At 44.9% G+C, this 14545-nt stretch overlaps 1 pseudogene; it reads left to right on the forward strand.

Annotated features, from left to right (window-relative positions):
- The first annotated feature begins 6690 nt into the window (after nucleotides 1-6690).
- Nucleotides 6691-8995, forward strand: LOC119360443 (annotated as a pseudogene).
- The last annotated feature ends 5550 nt before the right edge of the window (nucleotides 8996-14545 follow it).

Genomic DNA, 14545 nt, shown 5'->3' on the forward strand with positions numbered 1-14545 from the left:
GGGCGGCCAACAGGGGCCGCCCCCGATTCCTAGCTTCACGGCCAGCAACTCGCAGAATGCGATGGCGGGGCCATTGGTGTCTCTGGCGGAGGCGGCATTGGTGTCTCCGACGCCGGCACGGGAGCTTAATGCACCCGGGTGTACGCCGGTCGGCACCTCTGCAACAAGCGGCCCCTCCGTCAACTGCACGCCTGCCGTTGGCGGTGCCTCGACATTAGCCGAGCTCGACGCCATCATCACGGTAACTAATTAAGCCTCTCTTGGCCGAGGACTTCATCTCCTTGCCTTTGACTAGGCATCCCTGACGCCCTACATGTTTTCGCAGGGCGCCGCCGACGTTCCGTGCACTCTCCTGCACTTCGTGAACAATGAGTTGGTCGATGTCGCCAAGGGCAAAATCGTTCAACCGGGCAACCCCTTGTTCCACGGTACCCAGATGCCACCCAACTTGTTTAGGGTTGAACTGGTTCGGGTGCTGCCAGCCTGTGACGAGTTGTTACCTACGATTCGACCCGTCGGGGCCGACGATGATGATGTGATGACCCTCAGTGCCTGCCTGAGCTGGCCCCTGCTTTGGCCGAAGAGCCAGATTCGTTTGGGGATGGGGGACACCACCCCAAAGACAACACCGCCAGTCGTGCCGGCGCCAAGTCGGCCCCATGGCAAGACCGCCGCAACGGTGCCGGACATCCCTATGCCACTGGATCCAAACATGCATATGGCACAGGATCAGAATGACGACGACGACGATACATTTGGCAACATCGATCAGTACTTTGCCGAACATGGGTACGATGGCGACTTCATGGGGCCTCCTTCTCAAGACCCCAACCCAACAAAAGACGTGCGCGATCTAGCTGGTACCGCGGAGAAGCCAAGTTGCAACAGGCGTCGTCTGCCGTTCAGCTCTCAGGAGACGCCTCCAGCTGCCGACTTCACCGAGCCTCAGATAGGCGAGGTGCGAAATATTATCAGCCCCAACACACTCAAGAAGGCGGTTTGTGAGCAGAACTCGGTCCCATTACAGGAGAAGAAGAAGGCACGCAAAATAAAGACTAACAAGGGTGCGAGCCAGCAGGCACCGAGTACGATCCGTGCTCAGGACGGGCCACCTTCACCTAAGGATATCTCGAGGAGGGTGCATGTGGTGGGTAGGGCGATGCTACCGACAAATATGCTCAATGCTGCAATCGGTGCTATGCGGAGTCTGCATGAGAGTGTTCTTTCTTTGGAGAAGTGACGTCTCAGAGAGAAGGATGTGGCATACCCGGTTTTCGCGGCCAAGGTGCCAGAGGGCAAGGGCTTTGTGGATAACTCCATTGGGCGTACGATCGTCCTGCGGTTTGATGACATCCACGCTATGTTGAACCTTCATCCGTTGCACTACACCTTCGTTCGGCTATTTTCGCTGAGTATGGAGATGCGGATCATTCGCGACAAGACCCCGGACATCATGATAGTCGACCCCTTCTACATGCGTGCCAAGATCTTGGGCAGCTGTGGGGACCGGCAAGTCACGAGTTCTTACCTCGAAGGCGTCATACTGGCAAACCAAGATAAGGATAACTTCCTCGTGCCTTACTTTCCCGAGTAAGTCCTCCCCTCAACCGGCCCGTAACATATGAATTCTTAGATTTCGATCGTTTTTCTTTTAACATTCCGTGTTTTTTGCAGTGACACACATTGCACGCTCATCCTCCTAAGCCCCAAATATTTCATGGCCACGTATTTCGACCCGGACCGTCAGTCGAACGTAGACTACACAAATGTCAAGAAGGTTCTTGATGATGTTCTCCCCGGCTATGCCAAATCTGGAGGCACCTTCACCAGGCCTATTCGTAAGTACGGCAAGCACGTGTTCTCCCACAATACGATGTTCTGCTGCGTCAAGCAGCCGGCTGGCGGTTAGAAGGGTGCCTACTACGCCATCCATCACATGCGGGCGATCGTACGGGACCATCATCAACTTCTGCTACCGAGTAAACTCAAAGATTGGGCCGCGAGCGTGTCAGCAATCCAGGACGCGGACATCAGACAAGAATTCTTTCACATCCAGTCGGAGTTTGCGGAAATCATCCATCAAGATGTCCTTCGTACCTCGGGGCAATTCTACCTCAGAAATCAACCGTCCAACAGTGACATCGACACAATGCTACAAATGCAGGCTGACAACGCCCGTTCTTTCATGACTCCCACGATAGACGGCGGCTTCATCCACGCTCCGGTCCCTTGAGTCGAGTCGAAAGCAGTGATGTTGTGTCTAGTTCTGAAACATCGATTGGCTCATGTTGTAATTAAACTTTAATGAACTTGTAGTATGTCTCTTTGGTTTCGAGAGTCGTTCAACTTAGATGTAATCGATGCTATTAATGTCTTGCTTTTCTCTTCCGATCGTTCTGTTGCATACTTATATATTGCTTATGTATTGTTTGTGAATTGGTACTAACGTTTCGTTTGGCTAGTGCATAGCGATGCCGTCGTATGTCGTGTACAAGGGTAAGGTTCCCGAAGTCTACGACGACTGGGAGGAGTGTCGGAGACAGGTTCACCGATTCAGCGGTAACAGTTACAAAGGGTACACCACTAGGGCCAAGGCCGAATCTAGATATGCCCGCTATCTAGCGGGAGAGGGGAGGGAGCGTTGCAGGAACCGGATGAAGACGAGTTTCATCGTGATGATGCTCATCATGATGACCGCAGCTCTCTTCTATGTGATGCTAGTTTAGATGATCGTTATCGACTTGTAATGTGAAGACAAACTCGCTACTCGCGGTCTTGAGACTTGTAATATAATGTTCTATCTTTGTTCGGTCTTTTCAATTCGGAGACTAATATGATGAATTGTATTCAGAGACTAATATGATGAATTGTATTCACAGACTAATCTTCTATTGTATTCGATGAATCTGTTGTTGATGTGTGCTGTCTATATTTTGTCCAATTATACATTTTGTAACCTATGTAAAAAATAGAAAATCAAAAAATAAAAAAAACTAATATTCATACTAATGGCGCATCACATCACAGTGCGCCATTATTATGCCAAAGGATACTAATGGCGCATCATTAAACAGTGTGCCATTAGTATGCCGAAGTTACTAATGGCGCATCTTGTTGTTGTGCGCGCCATTAGTATACCAAAGCACCTGGGTATACATGGCCCCCTGGGAGGCATACTAATGGCGCACTGTTGTATATACTAATGACGCATCTGAGGTCCGCCATTAGTATACCAGATACTAATGGCGCATCAGTGGTGCGCCATTAGTAAAATATACTAATGGCGTGGCACTAATGGCGCACCACTAATGCGCCATTAATGGCCAAATTAGGTGCGCCATTAGTAGGCCTTTTTAAAGTCTTTGGATCGACATCCAGCCATCCTCCCCAACACCTCACTTTTATCACCAAAAGAGTAATACATTCTTGTTACGATTTTGCTAAAGTTACGCACTTTCAACAATTGATCTCTGTCTAACTGAAACGACTGAAGCTTTACTATGTGCAAGTGCAAAACTTCAGTTTTTGCAAGTGCAAAACCTTAAATTTGGAAACTGAATACTTGGTATTTGTAAGTGCAAAAGCATTACATTTGCTGTATGAAAGTGCAATAAATAACTGAATTAGTATGCTCTGTGTATGTGCAATAAATGAATATGCAATGTTTATTCAGCAAAAGAACTTTTACACTGTTTTTTTTGTGAATACACAAAGCTTGCGTACCATTTTATTAATAGAAGGAGTAGAATGAGCACAACAGACGGTACCACATATTACACGAATGCAGGTAGGCGTGAACATGGTGCCCAGAGCAGATAGACAAGGGATGCTCGGCCCGAAAAGGCGAACAACACAGCTAAAACCAACCAAGCCTGAACCGACAAAGCCGACCTAGAAATGAGTCCCAACATCACCAAATCTAATACCGGGGACATCGCGAGCAAGCAAGCGCCTTCAAGAAGGAACGTGACGCCGAGACGTCTTCGCCATCCGGTCTGGAGTAGCCAAACCTAGGGTTTCCCCCGAGCTCGAAGAGGGGCATAGCTGAAGGCCATGGCAACGCCTCCAAGAAGAAAAAATGACACCTGCAGTCTATCTGAAAGTATGCTATGTTTTAGTGCACAAACTCAGCCTTTGCTCAATTTATTTTGCATTTTAGGTCTGGATTTTTTTTGGGAAAGAAGGTTTGCCCCCGGCCTCTACGTCTGAACAATGCATGCAGCCATAGTATTAAAAGTCTCGAAGTAGCACAAAGTCATAGATTTATTTACAGCCGGCAAGCGGAGCAAAGAAAAAATAAAAAACTCAATACCACAACCGATATGTATAATAGGACAAGATCCCTAGACTCCTATCCTATTATGAGACCGCCAACCAAACAGGTTGAAAATAGCCCGTGCTACCATCTCTCACTGGTTGCACCCAGTAACCAAAGGCTCCCTGGAGTCTATAGGAGTGAGTAAGGACCACATACGGATCCATGCCGTAGCTCTGAAGCTGACCCGCAAGAAGGTTAAAATATGTTGTCTGTTAAAAATCATATCGTTCTTACAGTTCCATATAGCCCAAATAAGCGCACATATTCCAATCCGAATACGAGACACAGTGGTATGTTCTACCCCAGCTAACCACGTCCCAAATAATGATTCAATGCTAACTGAAGGAATAATGTTAAAGGCGTTCGCCAAAGTAATTTCGCGAGAGGGCAGTCTATGAAAAGGTGTTGTATTGTTTCGTCATGATCACAAAAACAACATCGTGTACTGCCTACCCAACGTCGCTTTAGTAAATTATCTTTGGTGAGAATCACTTGCTTGTGGACAAACCACATGAAGATTTTAATACGCAAGGGAACCTTAACTTTTCAAATATGTATCGATCTCGGGATTGGGTCAGAATTAATTAAATCCATATACATAGATTTGACCATAAAAACTCTGTTTCTAGCTAACTTCCAGTGAAACGAATCAGGTTGGTCGGATAATTGAACATCCATCAATCTCCGTAGCAAGTGCATCCAAGTGTTCCAATGCTCCCCAACTAAAGATCGCCTAAACTGAATATTTAAGGGTACCGATTGTAATTCTGTGCCGGATGATCAACTGTTCACTATTGAGCTTTGTCATAGTGGATTTTTCTGTGGTTTGGGACGTAAAAGAACAATATCAATACAGGGGCAGATCCAGGAGTTTACTTTGGGTGTTAATTTTTTTGCGCTAATAGCGATTTCCCCCCGTATCAGCCTATTGTTATTCTACATATTTTCATTTGTTAATTTCTTTTACTAATGAACGCAATCAGATGAGGACTGTGACATGTACTGTATCTCTCTAAAGAAAAATGGTACACCTACGGGCGGTGGCGGAGCCAGGATTGGAGCAAGCCGCGGGCCTAAGTTTTTTTTGCTATTTTTTTTGGCCGGGAGGAAAAAAAACATAACGTCCATAAGGCCTGCAGCTACCTCAAAATATACCCTATACAAAATATGGCTCAATTGCACAAAAATTTGAGAATTTAAACTCAATGCTTAACGATACAACAAAATAGATGAAAACATGACAAAAACTAAGAAGTACAGTGCATGGTAAAAAAGAGTACCAAATCAGTGGTTTGCATCATCAGTGACTCGCATAACCTCATCAACGGTGGAGACTAGCAAACACCTTCAAGACATAAAAAAACGTAAGAAAAGGCAGAAACATCAATTGAAACAATTATTATTGATACAAATCTAAAAAATTACTGGTTCAACGAGGCAAAAGCCCTTTACGAGTCCAGTCTATTCATCTTCTTTTTCTACAATATATGAAATGAAATTGGGAATTACATCAATTTGAATCCAACAATACCCTAGATATATGGCTAGATGCATACACACATATTATTTCAATTAAATTTCAGTTCGAAGCAGTTTATACACTGATACATGTAGAACATGGTACAAGACTACAAGTGAAAATGATCAGGGGAAACAGAAAAAACATCAAAGAAAATTAAAAAAATACAAGGTGCGGCAGCGGCAGCGAAGGCAGCATGGGATGGCACGCCACACGGGCGAATAACGCACAGTAGAGGAGGGCAGCGGCTGGGGACCCAGGAGGCAAACGGCGGCGCCGCACGAGCGATTGAGCCTCGACTCTGGAGATTGATCATCCGATGCATGCGATCGGCGTTGGCCGCGCGAGCGCTGCGTTTCCTTTTTTCTTTTTAGAAAGAGAAAAATTCATCATAGGTCAGAAAACTTGAGCCGACTGACATTTAAGTACCACTACTTTAAAATACTCGAACTACGGTCCATATACTTGCGCATGGGGTTCACTTTGGTCCGTATATACGATTTGAGCTACGTATTTGCTGACTTGGCCAAGTCAGCCTTTGCCAGCTGTGCTTTGACCGCCAGATGTGTAGCACCTGGTGGTGGTGGTGGGTGGGGGGTGTTAATTAATACTAGATGGCTGGAGGTTTTTTTTGCAAATGCGCGCGCACCTGGTCGGACCGCACCGGACCGCACATGTCCACCTGGTCGGACCGCGCCGGGTCGCTCTGCCAATCCCCTCTCGCTCTCCGCTTCCTCTCCTCCGAACCCTAGCCAACTCCCGTCTGCGCCGCCGCAGCCATTGTCGACGCCATCGCCCTCTGCCGCCGCAGCCATTGCCGACGACCTCCTCCGCCCCCTCTGTCTCCTCCTTCATGTCGTCTTCCAGCTCCATCCGCTCAGCGCTGCATGGCCACTCTGTTGCTGTACCACTGATCAGGTGCCCGGATTGCGGCGAGCAGGTGAGGTTCTACCGGTCTAGCACCAATGAGCATGATGGATGAATCTTCTACAAGTGTGAACCACCATGTAAGTACCAGTTCAGTAGATTCATGCTGTGTCAACTGTAGTAATGAAGCAGAGCAGCTAGTTAACTAATGCAGTAGCTTAGAGCAAATCAGTAGTTTAGAGCAATGCAATAGTTGATTCATTAAATCTGTAATTTTGTGGAGTTGGTTAACAAGGTTAACTAATTTTGCCACTGATTAATCAGGTCACTTGTGATTTCTGGCATTGGGAGCTTGAGTATGTGCAGCATCTGCTTGAAACAAGGCGTCTGGTTGGTGATGCTGCTGTAGATGCAATTGGTGCAGCTGAGGACAGGAGGGAAGAGGTTGAGAAGCAGAGGACTGAATCAATGGCAGGCAGAGGCACAGCTGGAAGGGTCATGGTTGGGAGAGGCAGGGCTGGAAGAGATAATTATGGCAGCTCCAGTGAGAATAAGTATGCTACCAAGCAGCAAATGGCTATGCTTATAGGGTTAGGCAGAGAGACTTTGATGCTGCTGAAGCTGATGATTGGTTTTGTTATAGTGCTTTGTGTGATGTGTTTCACCTTAATTATGAAGAAGTGAAGTGATGTTAATTCAGTAGGTGCAGGTGTGTAAGCTAAGCATACTAAAATGGTTGCTTTTGTTTGCTCAGTAATGCTTAGTTGTAATGCTTGTTGTAATGGATAATATGTCAGTAATGTGAAGCTTGCTTGACCTACTTGCTTTGAAATGCTATAGACCTAATTGCTTTGAAAAAACTGACAGATGTATTTCATGTCAGAAGTGTAGTTAAACTAATTTTGACAGAAATTTTGCAGTTCACTAAATTTTTATAGTTAACTAAATTTAGTTTGCAGTTCACTTAATTTTAATTGTTAACTGAATTTAGTTTGAAAAGTTAACTGGATTGTACTTTCAAATTAACTCATTGCTTTCAAATTACTCACAGAAATTCCTGTCAGAACTGAACTAACTTTGCAAACTAATTGATGTACTAAATGAAGTAAGTGAATCTCAGCACAACTGAACTCAAAAGCAAGCAGTTACTTGCACTTGCTGCAAACACCCACCCATCAACTTGCACTCTACATGTAGCTTTGGTCCACCACCAGTCCACCACCACCACCAGATCCCCTTCTTCTTCCTCATCTTTCCTCATCTTTCACCAGCACCACCAGTTCCCATCTCTCCTCTCTCCAACAGATCCCCTTGTCATCTTCAGCTAGCAGCAACCATGGTGTCCTGGGATGATCTTCCCAGTTCTTCTAAAGATGACTCTGTGACCAGCAAGGTTAGTGTGCTCCTCAATCTCACACAAATCCAGTCTAGGGTTTCTCAGCTAGGGTTTCTCCCTCAATTGATTCGAAATGTCTCTCCTTTGTTTAGCCACCTACCACAATATCCTGTGAGGAATGGAGTGGCTTGGCTACAGATCTGCCTAGCTTTAGATGTGGGCATGGATCTTTGTGTGAAAAGAATGTGGCATTTGAATCTGTTGACACTAGCAGAAGGTTTCTAGCTTGTGCATAGAAGGTTAGTAATTTTTTTGCATTTGGCACTATTGAACATGAAGTGATTTGTAGTATGTTTTAAGTTCCATCATCAGACACAGTACTGAATACTGGGAGTTAACCTCTTTTTTGTATGTTCTAAATTATTAGGAAGTACCTAAATGCAGATATGTTGAGTGGGTTGACCCTGAGTGGCCTGATGCTCTGAAGATGAGCCTAGCTACTATATGGACCATGTATGAAGAGGAGAAAAAATAGAGGCTCAGACAAAATGTTGTGAGTGCTGAAGAAAATTTGAAGGTTCTTGAAGAGAAGAAGAAGATGGAGAATGAGTTGAGGCATTTCAAGCTTGATTTTGCTAAGATGGTGGCTGAGAAGGAGCAGGCAATGACCTAACTAGGCAGCACACAACTTACTCTGACTGATCTAAAGGAAGAACTTGAGAAGAAGAAGATTGCAGACAAGTCAGTAACCAACATTCATCGGGTATTCAGGGTTAAAGCAGAGAAAGAGAGGGACCAAGCAGTGCAGGAGAGGGACCAAGTGACTCAAGAGAGGGATGACTTGAAGCATGAGAAAAGGAAGTTTGAGTACATGATTGGTGACCTATTCAAACACAAAGAGGCCACCAAGGAGAAGATAATGAAGCTGAAGGGCATGCTGAATGAATTTGATTGAATCTGTGTCATTGTAAAAAAAACCACTTTGTATCTTTCCTCCTGGATTTGTGTCAACTAAATTGTGTTAAGATAAGATATTGAAGTTGAAGTGGGTTAAGATAAGAAACTGAAGTTGGTTCAGATAAGAAAATGAAGTTAACTGTCTCTGTCTTATATCACTGAATTTGCCTGAATTTATATGCATGCAGTTGCTGTTTTATATGACTGAATTTGTCTTAATTTATATGTCTGCAGTAGCTGTTTTGTATGACTGAATTTGTATACCTGTACCAAATTTTTCTTAAAGAATTTTTTTTCACAAAAAGATTTTTGCCTAGGTCTCGAACCCAGGACCTGTGGTATTGAACGTTGGTGGCAATGCCAGTGCGGTAAGTAGTAGTGCTTTGATCAAGGGCAGGTACTAACCTACCTATTTAGCAGTTGCTAGTGGCCCAATGGCTCGAGCCTCTTCCGTTTCCTTATCTGCTCTTTAAGCCCACCCACCCACCGCTCCACTCTCCACTCTCCCCTCAGTCCACCGCGTCGCCTTGGTTACCCCGCACCAAACCCCCACGCAACCGTCAAGAAACCCTCGCCGCCGACCACCACACCGCCGCCGCGGACATGCAGAATAGCCCCGCCTGGAAGAGGGTCATCGATGACCTCGCAGGGGATGACAAGGCGATGCGTGCAGACCTGACGGAGATCGGGAAGTGGTTCCCCAGCATTGGGATGCTGCGCTGCCATGCACGTGCCCTCCTAACGGTGATGACCGACGACGAGCTAGACCGCGCCTGCGACGACCCCGAAGGTATCCCTCCTGCGCTCGTCCTCCGCTTCGCGATGCAGGAGACGCGCTTTGATGACCTGGGGCCGCGAGCCCGGTGGTGGATGTACCGGTCCGCCACTGCGCCACGTCAGCCGGATCCGTTGCGCGTTGGCTTGTGAACGGAGCGCGTCCACAACGTCGACATGGCCGTCCCCGCGCCTGTCAACACGGCGTACTGGGACCACTACCAGCCCGACCGCCTCGGGCGCGACGACGTCTCAGAGTACATCTTGTCCGAGTCGGAGTATGATTCTGGCTCCGACGAAGACTCTGGCTACGCCGCCGACTCGTCCTGGTCGGCTGGCTGGGAGGAGCCAGAGGTGATTGTCCTCTCTGACGATGAGCCGGAGGTCAAGGTGGTGGCGCCCGTCGTCCCCGAGCAAGAGGTCCAGATGGTGGTGCCCATTGCCAGGGAGGGTGACAAGCACCACCCCATTGACGTCGAGCTTTTTCCAGATGTTCCTGACATCGTCAAGCAGGAGGTGGAGGTGGTCTTGGCCCTTCAAGCACAGGTGGACGTCGCAGTGCAGCTAGAAAGGAAGAAGAAGAGGAAGGTGGCAGCTGACATGGAGGTTCGCCGCTCGGAGCGCCTCTAGAAGTTGAAGAACTGGAGATGAAGATGCAGTAGAAGGCATGAAGAAGATGCAGTTGCAGTAGTTAGGTATGCTGAAAATATACAGATTTTTAGCATATAAGTTATAAAATATTAGTTTGTTAGGTGTGCTTGTATATTAAGCACATAAGTTATTTGTAATTTCTATCTGTTGAACTGGCTGTGATGATGCAAAAGTGGCAGTAATCCAAAAGTGTTTTGTTGGTATGTAATGGTGTTGATGCAGTCTTGTTGCTATATAAGGCAACAATCCAAAATTCTCTTGTTGCTATATAAGGCAATAATTCCAAAAGAAGTAGCTGCTAACGTTTTGAATCTTAACTGAATTTTTGTCTGAATCTTTGTCTTAACTGAATTCTATCTTAACTGAATTCTGTCTTAACTGAATTCTGTCTTAACTAAATTCAAACAATTGTTAAGATTCAGTTAACTATAATCAAATCACTTAGCTTTTCAAACTAAATTCAAACAACTGTAAAAATTCAGATAACTTTGAATTCAGTGAACTGTAAAAATTCAGTTAAGTAGGTTGGAGGGGATTGGAAGAATAATAAGTAGGTTGTCAAGTAACAGTTGAGCAAAGCACCATTCCTATCACACTGGCATTGCACGCTGTTTATCACACCATAGGTCGTGGGCTCGACACCCAGGCCAACCTTTTTTGTTTTAATTTTTAAATTTTATGCAGTTAATTATCTATACTCCAACAGTGAATAAATCAATGAACTCCAACTGAATAATAAAGCCACTGAACTCCAACAATTTTCATTTTGAACTCCAACAGTTTTCATTTTGAATGGTAGTATGAAGCCACTGAATCTTCACATTTCCAACAGTTCGAAGAGTCTCATTGTAGTTTTTGACAAAATATTACAAGTGCAAAAGCACTGAATCATCCCAACTCCAACAATTTCAAAGAGTCTCATTGAAGTTTTTTGCCAAAAAATTACAAGTGCAAAAGCACTGAATCATCTAAACTCATCAAACATGTTCACTCTCTTCAGCTTCTTGGGCACATGTCCACTTGGTCCTTCCTGCTTCCTCTGCTCAGCTCTTAATCTCTTGGCCTCTTCTTATTGTTTCTTCTTTGCTTCTTGATCTTCTTTTCTCTTCAGTGCTGCCATAGCTCTCTTTGCTTCTTGATCTTCTTTTCTCTTCAGTGCTGCCTCTGCTTTAGCTGCCATTGCTTCATGGGCTCTGGCCTCCTTCTCTTCTTGCAATGCAGCTTTTCTTGCTGCTGCACCTTCCTGCCTTGCTGCAGATTCCAGAGCTTTATTCTCTCGTGCTGCTCTTCTTCTTCTTTGTGAAGACTCTGCTTTCCTCCTTGCAATTTCTTGCCTTTTTGCTTCTGCCTCCTATGCTTTCTTCTCTGCCAGCTCATTCATGGCCTCAAGTGCTGCATCTCTCCTGGCTGCTATCTGTCTTTCTTTGTCTCTCTTCATCTTCAGCAACTTCATGGTCAGGTTGCCTTCATTTGTGGCTGTTGTTGTCTGTGCTGCAGTGTGAGAACTGGCTGCATTTGAGATGAATGAAGAGTCTGGCAAAATGGTTTCAGTTTCTAGTCTAGGAACAGGTCTAGATTGTTGCATCCTATGAAGCATTGTAAATCCAAAGTCCTGCACCTGTACAAAACAAACATCACATGATAACATCAGTACAACAAAAATGACTGGACAAAAGAGGTCAAAATTAACAAAAGTGGAGAATTTGCCTAAAAAACAACTGGTGTATCTGCTCCATCATCTTGTGTGACAATGACCTCCTCATGTGTATCATGGCCATCAACATGGGCCTCCTCATGTGTAACTTGGCCATCAACATGGACCTCCTCCTGTGTAAGTTGACCATCCTCTTGTGTGACCTGAACCTCCTCCTGTGTACCTTGGCCATCATCTTGTTGTGCCAAAACAATTTCATCATCTGACACATCATCAGGAATGGCCCTTGGACCCCTTCTTGTTGTTCTCTCTGCTAGATTTGGCAAAATGCCAGCCTTTTTGAGATTACATCCTTTGATGTTGTGGCCTGTTTCATGACAGTATGAGCATGTTATTGTGATTCCATGTCTGCTCATCACCTTGGTTCCATCTTTGTTTTCAATCTCATAAGGCTACTTTCTCCTAATCTTGTTTGAAGGCCTCCCTACTTTTTTTTCAAAGACAGGTGGCTTGATTTCACAGCCATTCATCTTCTGCCACTCACTCCTATCTCTGCAAGGCTTGATAATGGGTTTGTATGCTAGCTTGAATGCTTCTATACTGTAACAGGAGTGCACCAAACTCTCAGGATCAATCCTCTCATGTCTGCAGCATGCAATTGCATGGTGACATGGAACTCCACTAAGATCCCACCTTTTGCATGTACAGCTTTCTTCCTTCATGTCAACAATGTATGTCCTGTTCCTGTTGTCAACCTGAAAGATGCCATCACCAGCCCCTGAAACCATGCATGTAGCTGACAGCTCTATATTCTTCTCAATTATTTTCCTAATTTTTGGGCATATTGAGCCAGGCCAAGTCTCTTCCTCTTTTCTTTTGTTGTAGAACCTGACCATGAGCTGTGTTTTGATCTTGTCAATCATTGATCTGAGATGCATCTCCCTAGCCTCAAGAATATATTTGTTGAAAACCTCATAGTTGTTATTCAGAAGGATATCACACTTGACCAATTCTCTTTGGAAGCCCCTAACCCATGTTTTGGGTGGTAGCTGCTCAAGCCACTTGTATGCTTCTATGCTTATGACCTTCATTTCCTCCATGCTTGCAGCCCATAGTTCTGGTGTTGTGCTCCTTGCACACTTCCATAGCTGGTTTTTAAGAACATCTCCTTTGTGTGTTTTCTGAAAGTTCTGCCATATATGCCTAACACAGTGTTTGTGCTCTGTATCAGGAAAGTGCTGCCTCACTCCCTTGATCAGGCCCTTTTGCTTGTCTGACATTATATTCCATGGCTCTGTGTTTACAATTCCCAAGTCACTCTTCAGATTTGACAGAAACCATTTCCATGTGTCAGTGTTCTCTACCTCAACAACTTTAAAAGCTAGAGGGTAAATGCAGTCACTAGGATCCATGCCAACAACACACAACATAACACCTCCATACTTTGTCTTCAGGTGGCATCCATCCAAACAAATGACATGCCTACAAGCTTGCATGAAACCCCTTTTGCAGGCACCCAGAGAGAAATAACAACTTGCAAATATGCCATTACTGACACCCACATAGAAAGAACTCCCTCGGTTTGATCTTCTGAATTCTTGTGCATAATCCCACATGTTGTTATATTGTTCCAACTCATCTCCTTCAATAACTTTCTTCACTAACCTCTTAGCCCTTCTAAGCTTGCTTCTTGTTGCTGTCATGTTCCAATCTTTCTGAACCACCCTTGCAAAAAATTTCATGTTCATGTTTTCATCTGCTCTGAATGAATCAAGATATTTTCCAGCCATAAAAGGAGTAGCGAATGACTTAACACACCATTTCTTTATGCATGTATGCTTTGGGTTGTATTTCTTGATCATGAAGCAGTTGATTCTCCCATCAAATGATGCAGACAAGGTCCAAGGGCACCCATCTTCACAAATGGCATTAAGTCTTTTCCTATCATTTCTAGGGCATCTAATGTCAACTCTCTCCTGACAGCTGTACTCTTTGATAGCTTTCCTCAGGAACTCAACAGATCCAAAGGTCTGGCCAACTTGAAAATGTGGTTTAGTTAGGTCTTCCTCTCTAAAACTTTGGAAATTCAACTTCACCTTATCTTCATCAGAGGATGGCAGACAAATATCCACATCTTCAGTAGGATCATCAACTTCTTCTTGGACTACTGGTCCTTTGCCCTTCTCACAATCAACATGTTTGTCAAACAAGTCATCATCATCCTGCAGATCAATGTCTGAATCAACAATTTGTGGAATGTAATCTTCATCTGAATCATGCAATACTGTGTCTGCTGCATCCATGTTCAAAAACCTACAGGATTTCCTTGCCCTAAACCCAAACTGAGATGAAAGGTAAGTAGTTCCAGGCTGGGGTGGACTTGGTATGAAAGCTTCTTCTTCTGACTCTGCTCCACTTTCTGACTCTGCTTCATATTTCTCATGCTCTTGATCAGAATGATGCTCTTGA

This window comes from Triticum dicoccoides, chromosome 2B, assembly GCF_002162155.2.
Source record: "Triticum dicoccoides isolate Atlit2015 ecotype Zavitan chromosome 2B, WEW_v2.0, whole genome shotgun sequence".
In the NCBI taxonomy this organism is placed as follows: domain Eukaryota; kingdom Viridiplantae; phylum Streptophyta; class Magnoliopsida; order Poales; family Poaceae; genus Triticum; species Triticum dicoccoides.